The sequence below is a fragment of the Cavia porcellus genome, unplaced genomic scaffold (genome assembly GCF_034190915.1).
Source record: "Cavia porcellus strain 051 isolate PalLab524CR breed Dunkin Hartley unplaced genomic scaffold, mCavPor4.1 scaffold_2, whole genome shotgun sequence".
Lineage (NCBI taxonomy): Eukaryota > Metazoa > Chordata > Mammalia > Rodentia > Caviidae > Cavia > Cavia porcellus.
The window spans coordinates 125,795,892-125,806,708 of NW_026947485.1; positions in this window are offsets into that span (position 1 = coordinate 125,795,892).

Below are 10,817 nucleotides of genomic sequence, written 5' to 3' on the forward strand. Positions count from 1 at the left end.
TCACCTTTTTAACAGAACTATAGACAATCTGGACTTCCTATAGCCTTGTGCTCACTGAATGTCTCCACACATTATGCTGCCAAAAAAAAAAAAAAGACACCTTCTAACATTAGTTTTAACTGGTTTCCATTAGTTTTTACCATTAAAGTTCTATATGGTTTCTCACTTTATATCTGCTTCTGTATTTCCAACTGGATTAACATTTCCTAGAAGAGTCATATTAATATTCCTTCCCAATCCTAGTGTTTTAGAGTTGTGCATAAGTTTTTAGGGTGAATGAATAGTATATCTTTATTTAGCAACAGATTACTTTGCAATTACCATGCACTGAGACTTTAGTTCCCACTGGTGTAGGTGTTTCGCTTGAAATAATACAAACAGGATATGTCTTTTGGCATTTTTCACCAACTGAACCAAAAATGGTCAGTAGGAAATAAGCATATGACATAAGGACAACAGAGAAGTTGTGTCAGAACCTGAATGCTGCAGAAGAAGAGTTCCCTCACAGAATATAGTTAGGGGAGATGACTGAAGAAGGCTACTGGCACTGAGAAATAAAGGACAAGAAAGTGGAAAGGGAAACTGGGAGGATGCAACAGCAAATAAAGAATTTCCAAAGGAGCAAACGGAAAGAAGTGCGTTCAAGGAACAGAGTGACCAGTTCTACCGGTACAGCCGAAGGTAAAGGGATGGCTGTGTCAGGATGAATCACTAAGTGTCCCATAATTCAGCCACACACATGGGGACCAGGTGCATAATTCACAGGCCCCAGAACAAAATGAAAATGTGGAGCCCTTCTGTTGAAAAAAGAGAGGAATGCATTTTAAAATACAACCCATAGCAAACACTTTAGGTGATTTTTTTTTTCTCTATTTTGCTTTCCACAAGTCACAGTGTTTGTAATTTGCTCTTTCTTGGGCCCAGAAACAGTGCTAGACCAGCAGCACATGAGGACAGCCGGTGTGATGCCCATCTCATAACAGGGGCTGAGCGCCCAGCTCCTCATCTTCTCCTGCCCTCTGTCCCCTCTGATAGATGATGCAGGTTCTGTTACTCGAGAAGACTTCATACTATTTTCAGTGATGAAAGCTCTAGGTTGAAGTGAGTGCAATGTCTTGACTCGTCAAATGCAAAGTATGAGAAATGTAATTTTCAGAATCTAATAACTCTAAAGAGATTGTGTAGTTCATCTTCTTCTTAGAGTTAATACTGCACCAATTCTAAATCTAAAGATAGTTGAGAGAAAGCTGGTGAATATCTTCCCATTCTTTTATTTTTTTTTCCTCTTACTAAATTCCCAGTTAAATTCCAACACCGTTCTTTAAGCCAGAATTTTCTCATTTAATATTTAATGAGTACCCCCTGTGTGCCAGGCACATACCTGAATACATTAACTCCGAAACCGAAATGCAAAGCATGCTACGACTAAAACTTAGTGTTTTATGCAGCACAGTCTTTTCACAATGACAGTTCCATATCCTCTGTGAACCAGGACCTCTTAATTTATTATTTTAAAATGTCTCCAACACTGCTGCATCCTAAAAGCTCGAACCTGAAGACAGAGGCGCAGTTATTCCACATTTATGGACCGAGGAACCAAAGACCAGAGCTCTGAAGTATTAATGCTGCTCCACAGTGGTTGACCAAAGCCTCCAGGCAGTGTTGTCTTGCTGTGAAGCCCATTAATGACTCACCATGCCTCTTAAGTCTTAGTCATAAATTCAGAGAACTGAACGACTTAACAATTCCAAAATATCCATTAAAAAATGCTATCTTTTTGTCTTTAGTTTCTGAAGAACTGTACTTCAAATTATTTGACGTGTCTAAAAGGAATGTTGAGCGTGATATTAGAAGGCAGCTACATTTGCCTACAGTGTTGACTATAAATGTAAAACATAAACACCTCCCTGACCTGTGCATATCAGGCTATTCAAAGAAAGAAATTCGCTGCTTAATATTAGTGACTACTGCATTTGAAGGATCACACCTTCCAAAAGCACTCCCTGTTGGATGTGTGTTTAAAAAGGTTCATAGATCAAGGCAGTGATTTTCTGAATACATCAAAAGTCTCATAGAATTCCCAAGGATCTGCTGATTAACCCAGTAGGATATTAATTACGAACACATCTGCCATTCTTACTTTTTGTTCTTTTTCTTTAAATAGGAGTAGAATAATTCAGACCTGTACATTTGATTAGGTGTAGCTAGCAGCACATGATGAGCTAGATTTAGACATATTTATGAAGAATCAGATAAAATGAAACAGTTTACTAGAAAACATGACTTAGACTGGAGATTGGGATGCGTACATTAAGGCAAGTTGTTTTATTTTTAAAGCTTAACTTTAAGTGAAACAGCACATGAGGCAGGTGAATGTGAAAGAAGACACAGCTTCATTGTTTCTCAAGAACAAAAGTATTTATAGGCCTCTGTGACTCATCACAGAGCTGTAAAATATTTGGGATATTACTCATAATTGCAAAAAAGGGCACAGAGCAGAACGGTTTGATGCCAGGGCGAGGGACAAGGTGCAAACCCTGGTCTGCTACTTGTGACATTTTCATTTGTAAGAAACTAAAACTAAACACTTCCTCTGTTCTTTGCTTCTTTTCTTTCTCTGCAATAAAAACTGAGTGCAATATATTATTTAAAACAAGGATAATCTGTAGGCTACAAAACTGAAAATATTAAATTAAAAATCAGGCATAGGGAGTTCAAGAAACATAGCATCTGCAATAAACTCTACCTAAATTTATTGAACAATGTAAATATTTTTATCATGATGAAAAACTGTTTTTGCAAAGCTGAGAAGTTGCTCAGAGCATAATTATTCAATTATTCCTTCTCTTTTCAACTAAGATGAGCACAGGAAGGAAAGAGACGTAATGTCAAAAATGGAGAAAATATTGATAATAGGTGAAAAAAACTGAGAAATTCAAAAAATATCTTTTCTCTTTTTGCACAGAAGACTAGGTGATTTTAAACAATATCTTCTAGTAGGAAACAGTTCATTTTACAGCCTTTTCCGATTCTTTTTATTCAGTAGAACACTCTAAAGTGAAATGAACCTTCCATAACAGTATCTGTTCTCAGAAACATTGACAATGGATAATCAATTGATTGAAATAATTTCAATAATATAGAGAAAAAATGTCAAAATGTAACTTTATCAGAGGCACAATTTTAATGTTACTCCTTATGAAAACTGAACTTTTTTGTTTCTTTGATCACTTGCATATAATCACTACTGCATTTGGTGAACTATATTCTTAGTATTTTACTACTAAATATTTGGTCTTTCATAAAGAAATCTTTGCTGATATTCTTAGACCTTTTACATTTATTCTAAAAATCAAGCTTACATTGATACACTGACAAAAATCACCTTTGATGGCATGACATACTAGGTACAGGTCATTCTGAAGCATTATTCTGTGTCTATCACTGGCGTGGAATTGCTTGAAGGACAGCTATCATGTGTGTAATCAAAATATATTAGATAACTATAGGTGGTTTCCTTCAAGATAGTGAGTTTTTACTGGAGATTAGATTTATGGCTGAGAATCACAATCCATTTGCTCTAAAGAAAACTGAATGAGATGAATGCCCATTTTAATCTAATCAAAATTGAAAAAATTGAGAGTAACTGAAGCTAAGAGGTTCTAGAATATTAGAAAGCAAGGTTCTCAACCTTGACATTCTTGACATTCTGAGTCTGACAGTTCTCATTGTTTGGGGCTGCCCTGGGTGCCATGGAACGCTCAGCAGTATGCCTGGCTCTACCCCAAGGTGTTTATAGCACTAGTATCAATCATGCCCATTTCTGCCAGTCATAAAAGTAAAAAAATGCACATTTATTATTATTGAGAATCTCCCCTGCCGAGTATTTAGGGTTCCATAAGGTGGATGATTCCTCCATTTTTGTCACTAACCCACGTGTGTCTTCCAAAACCTACACTAGGATAAAGGTCCAGCCTCTCATTCATGATGTGGCAATAACCTTCTGAATTAAGAACGTACTATTTTAATACTTTGATATTAAAGATAGGACCTTTTAAGTTAATCATGGTAAATTTAAGAAAGAAAAGGAAAAAAGAAGAATTGAAAGAAAAATGGGAAGGTCATATCACTAACGTGGTTGGGACCCCATGTCTCCCCAGAAAGTTCACTGTATTGAAGATTTGACTGCTAAAGAGCTTTGGGGAAGTTATTAGCTTGTGAGTGCTCTAATTTCAACCATAAATTAATCTATGGGTGAGATCATAATTTGACGGCATTATCGGAGGTGACGGACGCAGGAGAAGAGGCCCAGTTGGAGCCATCTCCCGAGATGTGGCCATGGGGTTGTGACCATGGGATGTAGCCATGGGGATTATAATCTGTTCCCCGGCCCCTGTCTCTCTGTCCTCAACCCCTGTCTCTGCTTTTCAGCGTCCGAGAGGTGAGCAGGTCTCCTCCATCACGCCCTTTTACCATGATGTCTGCCACAAAAGGCAAGGGGGCCAACCAACCATGGACTGAAAGCTCTAAAGCTCGGAGCCAAAATAAATCTTTCTTCCTTACAGTTATTTTTCTCAGATCACAGCAACAGAAAGATAACAGGACAACAGTATCTAAAAAAGATTTGGGATGGGCCTGTGGAACTTACCAAAAACATGCAGATTACAAACTTATTAGATTTGTCAAGCAAATGTATTACCAATAAATAAATAAGATTGAAACAAGTTGTAAGCCTGCTCACTACTTAAAACACCTGTTTTGCCCTCAGCTTTCCAAAAGCAGGAAATGAGCTGAGACAAGGTGCTATAGTTACAGAGGGCACATTCTTCAGCCACCACTTTGTACAGGACCACAGAAAACAATGGGTAGAGGAACAGAGCAGAATCGTGACCTAATTAAGGAAACTCCTGCCCACACTCCCCACCACTGACTCTCAAGATAGGGACCTTCACCCTACCTTGAAGCAACAGGATTGCAAACATGCTATAAACCAAGGACTGTGGACCCTTTCCAATTCTTTCCCTTTCCTAATTAAGAGCAGTCCATTGTTGTGTTTTGGGCAGAGGGTGGTACAACTTTCTTTTCAAACTCATAGGATACTGGAAAAAGTGAAGACATAGTTGGATCTAATTCAGATGTGATCATGAGTGCAGCATTCCTGGTCTTTATGTTGGACTCAGTGATTGCACAAATTTTACGTTATCTGCTTGGGGAAGGGTTGAGTTTGTTCTGTTAATGAAATGAAAGGTGTAAGTTGATATTTTGAGGCTAGAAAGTCAGAAGTACCACAGAACAACTAGCAAATATTTACAGGAACTTCTACATTTGTGAATCCTTCTTCCTATTAGGTTGGAACTTTGTAACCAGCTCTATGCTTCTCCAAAACTCCACTTCTGCTGATAGCTTTAGAGCACTACATAACGAGGGCTGTGCTCTAAAGCTTACAGGTTGCGACAATTTGGAGTTCAGTGACTCCTCCAAAATCCTCTGTGGCAGTTCTCCTGATGGAAATTCTCCATGTCTTGGGGGTTGTACAAAATTGATGAACCAGGATCTCTGAATTATTCCTTAGAGAAGAACATTTCTGCCTGTACCCAGATTTTGTCGTGGTAAGCCATTGAGAGTGGAGGGTAAGTCTGTCATAGCAGCGTGGACTGGCCTAACCATCCTGACACAGCTCCCACTCCCTGGCAGAGATAAAAAGGAAGCCACTGCTGTAGGCGCTTAGCTTGAAAAAGAGCTGAGTTCTGATAAAGATGGATCGGAAGTCATGAGGACATTTGTTGTAAAGACATTGTAGGAAAATTATAAACTGTAGTTATAAACTCAGGGGACCCCCTACACTTATTTCCTTTTCAAAAGAATAATGCAGCCAAGATGTATGCTCTTCGTATTGCATTCATTAGCAGTCACAGTGTACATTCCTGTTCTTGTGATATGTTTTGTTATCACAAGGTCACCCTGTCTTTGACCACTCCATCACATTTCTGCAACAAAATAATACACACCTTACCCAGCGGGCAGCACCATTGGCATCACCCTCTACTTATGACTCCTGCCTTTGTCTCTTTGGGGGAGCTTATATTTTGTGTCTTCAAGGGAGATTGAATTACAACACCAACTGAAGTTTTCACTTCCAAATTTTCTAAATCTGTTATGCCCATACTACATATTCCCACTCACGAAATATTCAGTCTTGTTATATAATTTTAGAAAGTCAAAAACAAGCAAGTATCCTATAGCAAGGTAAAAAAAATGCCTAAAATAGCCACAATTTAGTCGCAAGCATATTTATATAAATTGGAGCAGGTGTGTGTTCCTCCATACAATTACAGTGTTGCTTTTCAGTTGGTTTCTGTCCAGGAAACATTTTCCCAAGAGACTCCTCAGCTGATGTTGGGAATCTGTCTCTAGCTGTTCTACTGTCCTCTCAAATTCATCAGGTTTACCCATGTCCTTCTAAAAGTCTGTTTCCCTGCCACACTTCTACTGATGTGGACCTCTCCTGCTGTCAGCTATCCATGGCCACTAAGCAGAAATATCCTTAAACTCCCATCCCTCTGTCCTATAAGTAAGGCACGAAGTGACTAGTGATCCTATCTAACCCCTTTTCTCCATGTCTACTGCCTCTATTCTCCACCAGTCTTTCATGTCTGATTCTTTCAACCCTCGTAAAACATTCTGAACTTACCTTTCTGTATTCAGTGTCCCCTAACTGCATGCAAACTTCACACCTGCCAGATAAAAGTTTTAAATCAAAATAGTGGCTGTGCCACTTTTTCACTTGGTATCTGTTCATTTTGTCCTATTTCCTGCAGTACTAAATCTTCATTTTTCAATTAGATTGTTTTTCACACTAAACATCTCATATCTTTCTCATTTTATGTATTGTTTTTCTCTGTATTTAATCAGCTTTCCTGTTGCTGAGACAAATGGCCTTTATCTGAAACTTAGTAGAGGAAAGGTTTATTGGGCTCAGGGATTCAGTGAGTTCAGTCCAAGGTCAGCTGACTCCAAGGCAGGTACAATATGGCACCAGGCATGGTGAAACAAAGCTGGTTAGTTCATGTCAGCTGGGAAACAGAGCAGGGGGAATTGTGCCAGAGAGAAAGAGCTAAGAGGCCAGATACAGACTCCACACACACACACCCAGAAGTGTATTTAAATTCCCCCAGGCAGCTCCGGAGCCTTATTCCTCAGACGCTCCTGCCATATCCCAGTTGGAGAAAGTTGGTTTGTCCATCATTTTATTAACTCTTCTAAAGCAATATTTTTGCTTATTGTCATTCACATTGGCCAAGATGTTCTCACTGATACATTCACTACATTATTACCTTTGAGTGATACGAGTTACTTTTCATTTATGAGTTATTTGGCAAAAATGATGCATATGAATTAAAATTAAGTGGATGTTATATGTTGTATACAGATACCATAATCAGTCTGTTACATATTATGTTGAAGGATTAATTTTGTGTTAACTCTCACCACTTCTTTCTTCTCTGCCTTCACCAAAGGCATTTGAAAATCCTCCACATGAATCCACTTGACTTTGAGCAGCTGTTACCCCCACTCTTCTTACACTGACCACATCACAGAAGACACCATGTTAATCCGGTTCTACTTCTCAGTCCCAGCTATTTGACCCCGAATATCAGTACTGCCAGCTATTGATTGCTCAGTTCCTCTGCCATTATGTCCGTGCATTGCATCAACTCGATTCTGTCCAATCGAGACTGCACAGAAATTTTATCTTCATGAATATTTTATTAAATTGATTTAAGTGAAATTCCGGAGAGACTGCAGTTCCCCTCTTGGTTTCTGTATATATGCCAACTTTGGTAAACATAGCTACATAGTATCTGTAACGATGGAGATATAAAATCAACCCTCAAGGTGAATTATCCACTCTGTGGATGTCTCAAGACATATTCACACCTCAGTGGCAGATCACAGAACACTGACTTTAAGAAAATGAGTATCTGTAAGCTAGAATGTGGAAATAGCAATGACTCTTACTTGAAATATGCCTTGACCTACATTCCAAAGCTTTCCTAAGAAAATGAATGACTCCATTTTACTCATGAAAGTTGTGGTTGGAGCCTAGGGTTTTGAATATTTCACACCTCTTCTCCTCTCCAGAGATATATCTACTGAACTGCTCTTTTAAAATCAATGTAACAAGTGGAAAATAGGAAATGCACATATGCGATTATGGACATACAATAATAGAGCACTTAATTTACACGTCTGCACACTTAGTTCAAGAGAAATACCTGATACCACGTGGGTGAATGGTGGCCATTAGTATTCCCGTATCCTTCTCTTTGGTTGCTCAACTGTTCTAGTTTGCCTTGATCTAAGGGGACTTCAGAGACATGAGAGGTGCAGAAAAGTTGCTCCAAACTGGAACTAGCTCCTGCAAATCCTTGAGAACCTTGATTCTTTGTAAATTCTTATACATAGGTACCATCTTGATTTTTAGTCTAATAAAGCGTGGAATCCAGTTATGATTTGTTATTAAGAATTCTAGACAATCTTATTCAACCTCAGCAGGTTCAGCTTCCTTTTCCCAAAGTGTTTCTTTTTTCTTTTTATTTTATTTCATAAGTGCGTGTTTGTAATTCATACAGTTTACAATCATCTTGGATAACATGGGCATATTACAGCCTGTTTATTTCCCCTCCCCTCCCTTCCTCTCCAGTCCCGTCACCTCTCTCAAACCTGGTGACACTGTTTGTCTTGGCACATGTTACGGCTCATAATATTTGCAGTGATGAAGGTTACTAGGTTTCACTGTTTAAGTTTCTGGGGTTCAAGAAGCAATATAGCCAGGGATCTAGTCTTGAGGAATTAAGTGCTCTCTGATACTTCTTACATTAGCTGAAAAACATTTTCTGTTTTTCTGTCTTGTACTTTCTGTCCCAATTCAGTTACAATATAAGAAGGAAAAAAAAAAAAGACTGGATGAACAGGAGACTCTGTAAACCTCAGATAGATTCTTCTCTTCACTGAACCACTCGATTTGGCAGTAATCATTATCAGTGAAAAACGTAGAGACAACAAAGGAAAATGTACAAGTCTTTTCAGGAGCTTCTGAAGTGTTGAAAAGTGTTTCTATTTAAAAGCTCCTGACAGTGATTGGCAGGATCTGAGAAAATCTCCCAAGATGAGCCCCGCCCTCTGAAAATTAGTGCCAGGAGAACAGTAAGTGGCTAACACCTAATTCATTCTTATTACACCGAGGGATCACGCTCTAATTGCTACTGATCACCCCTCTCAAGTGCCACAAAAAGAAGGTGAACCACACACCGATGGATACTGAACCCTCACCTATGGCTAAGGAGCTTTCCCAAACATAAAGCTAATATTCTGCGTTAAACGGACAGAACACAAGCAGAATGAGAGTTGTATTCATTGACTGAGTGATTGCTAGCAGACCCATTAGTCAATGCCTTCCTAAAACTCTGACACTTAAAAAAAAAAAATAGGACAGGCCTAATTTTAAGTTTTGAAACTAGGGAATTTAACTTAAAGATGAGGGAGAACAGAAGTGTGTGTATCACCTCAATTTAATGCAGGTAGAAAAATAGACTGAAATGGAAATTACAGAGTGAATTCAGAATACACATAATGAAGCCCATTTACATTTGATGTAATGGATGTTCAAAATATTAATGGTCCATACAGCAAAATTTGGAGCTATTGGCAGTATAAGTATTTGAACTTTGAATTTCACCTTTTGAATTTTGTTTTTCATATGGATCTATGAAATCACAAGTAGCCATGAAGAAGTTAAACCCACACTTTATCAGCCAAGTAATTATTCTTCAGACCCTAAATAAATGTGGTCATGCTTTAATGAGTACAATAGTTTGTGAATGTGATTCTCCTAAGGAATTGCCTTGAAAATTAAATTCTAAGTAGAAAAAGTTGATGGTCACCATTATTACTGTGGAGAAAGGGGAGCAAAAAATAAGTCTTTGACTTTGATCATCAGAAGCAAGGTGTAAATGTGTGAATCATTTATCTCTACCCATCTCAAGGTAATGATCACGAAGGCTGCCTTTCTAAATTGTTTGCTTTGTCCACAAGGCAATAATCCATTTAATCCAAACTAAAAAAGAAATTGCTGGGAAAGACTCTCCAAGAAAAGGAATAGCAAACATATGGTGAAGCTGCTAAATTTCAAATGATGTATCATAAAATATAATATCTAATCACACATATAGAAAGGAGCCATCCTTTTTCGGGGAGGAGAATTATACGCATGTACCAAGTCAGTACCTAAAGATACCTCAAAGGTTTTAGAAAAATAGCTTAAATGACAGAATATAAACTCAGCTTTGTGACAGATATTTTCATTTAAACAGGAATCCACCACGATAAAGCGATGTCTGTTAGATCCTGCCATTGGGACAGTGGGGCCACCAGTTCTATTTAATACCCAATTTTGAAAAATATTCAAGAACAGCTTGGACATCTTGGATTCAGTGTATAAATGTGAACAATGCAAAAACACTCTTCCACTGCCATTACATAACTTCACTCTTCATTATTGCACAGCAGGTGATATTTGTGTTTTGTTTCAATTTTTGCTTTCTAACCTGAGCCATGGGCTTGCATTCTCCTCCTTTGTAACTCTGCAGGGATTCTTTGGTTTGTACCTTTTGTGTAAACGTATTTGGCATTCTAAATATGGCTCATTGTTGTGGTTTTTCATTATATTTCTTGACTCATTTGAGGAGCTCCCCCATATATTAAGGCCCTCAAACTAATGGCTACTTTTACCAGCCAGAAAAAAATCTAAGGGCATT